The sequence below is a fragment of the Pecten maximus genome, chromosome 14 (genome assembly GCF_902652985.1).
Source record: "Pecten maximus chromosome 14, xPecMax1.1, whole genome shotgun sequence".
Taxonomy (NCBI): domain Eukaryota; kingdom Metazoa; phylum Mollusca; class Bivalvia; order Pectinida; family Pectinidae; genus Pecten; species Pecten maximus.
Genome location: NC_047028.1, coordinates 33,068,100 through 33,070,316, shown reverse-complemented (window position 1 = coordinate 33,070,316; position 2,217 = coordinate 33,068,100).

Sequence of the window (2,217 nt, the reverse complement as noted above, 5' to 3'; positions counted from 1 at the left end):
TGAACAGTTTTGCCATGTTCTAAAGGAATGAATACTTTAATTTACTGCATAAGGAAATTGGTGATGTACAACTTCAGAACTTACGATTTTATAAAGTCTTAGTGATGTACAACTTCAGAACTTACGATTTTATAAAATCTTATGTGTGCTGTTACGCGTTGATGAAATCATTGCTATTAGAGGTGCCAACGAGATTTCAATCTGTAAAATTACTGTATACAAGTCTCTGCAAAGTATGTAACAGGGGTAAGCCTGTTTTCACATTACTGTGTAGGTAAAACAGATAATACTGAGAATAAGTTCCTTATAAATGAAGACGATACATACAACAACCCATAGCGCATGTCATACATTTATAGGGAAAGGCCATACACAAAATATTAACGTCAGTGTTCTTGCTGGGGTAGAAAGATGCTAAAAAATGGCTGTATGTACCTCGTCAGCATTGTCTCTCTTAGAGATGCTCGGAAAAAGTTTATCATGTTCATGGGATTTCAAAACAGGACCTAATTGATTAAAAAAACAAGAGGCCCATGGGGCCTGTATCGCTTACCTGGTTGGATTAGGCCAAATGTCAAAATAATGTTCATATTCAATTTGCTTTATTTGTTAATCTCTAACAATGCTATATATGGTTATAGTGTGGGAATTCGAACTGCTTTAAAGATTAATGAAGTCCAGACTCTTTAAGGTCTGAGATACCTCAAGAATTGCTTTCAGAACATGCATTCATCACTTTATGACTATTGGGCCCCACCCTTTTGGACCCTCGGGGGTCAGAGTCACCATTAATGCAAAATCTGTTCCCCTTCCCTGAAGGAGCTTTCTGACCAAATTGGGTTCAAATCCATTCATAACTTGATAACAAGTAGCGATTTTAAAGGAATTACCTCTATTTCCCCTATTGGGCCCTGCCCTTTGGCCCCTCGGGGGTCAGAGTCACCATTTATGCAAAATCTGTTCCCCTTCCCCCAAGGCTCTTTCTGACAAAATTGTGTTCAAATACGTTCATAACTTTATGACTAGTAGCAATTCAAAAAAACACACCTCTATTTCATCTATTGGGCCCCGCCCCTTTGGCCCCTCGGAGTCAGAGTCACCATTTATGCAAAATCTCTTCCCCTTCCCCAAGGATCTTTCTGACTAAATTGTGTTCAAATCCATTCGTAATTTAATAACTAGAAGCGATTTAAAGAAATTACCTCTATTTCCCCTATTGGGCCCCGCCCCTTTGGCCCTTCGGAGTCAGAGTCACCATTTATGCAAAATCTCTTCTCCTTCCCCCAAGGATCTTTCTGACTAAATTGTGTTCAAATCCATTCGTAACTTAATAACTAGAAGCGATTTAAAGAAATTACCTCTATTTCCCCTATTGGGCCCCGCCCCTTTTGGCCCCTCGGGGGTAAGAGTCACCATTTATGCAAAATCTTTTCCTCATCTGCCAAGGATGTTTTCGGCCAAATTTGGTCAAAATCCATTATTAACTTTATTATCAGTAGCGATTTAAAGGAATCACCTTTATTTCCTCTATTGGGCCAAATTTGGTCAAAATCCAATAAGAACTTTTTGATTAGTAGGGATTTGAAGCAAATGTTTATGGACGACGGACGCTGCACCATGACATAAGCTCACCGGACCTTTGGTCCAGGTGAGCTAAAAACCCAGTCATTTTCGGAATTGTGTACATGATACAATTATATATCCGGGAACAAAGCACGTTGGGGAATAATTCGTCAATTTAAAATCTGCAACCATTCACCTCATTCCATTGTTTTCAGATATAGATAGCCCTGGCAATATCGTTTTTATGAAGTTGAAATTGTTCAGAAGACAGTGGGGTTAAAAGTCAGATACTCCAACTCAAACCTCGAGTATTATGACAGCAATCTCCTTCCTATCAGCGAGGCCAATTACAAAGATCTTATATATATTATACTTGTAACGGGATGAGCATATTGTCCAATCTGGTGCAGAGATAGAAACACAACACACTGTATTTACATTATTTATAACATTTAATTACAATATACACTATGAAAAACTGCACATCCACACTCACTTTCACACATTTAATAAGAAAATATATCACAAATAAATGGTTCACTCTAGGAATGGGCAGATTTCCATCACTGTCTATAAGGTCACCTAAATAGTCTACACTGGTGGCAGATTTCCCCCATGGAGTGTCAACAAGAAACTCAGTTCTCTTTCCAAACC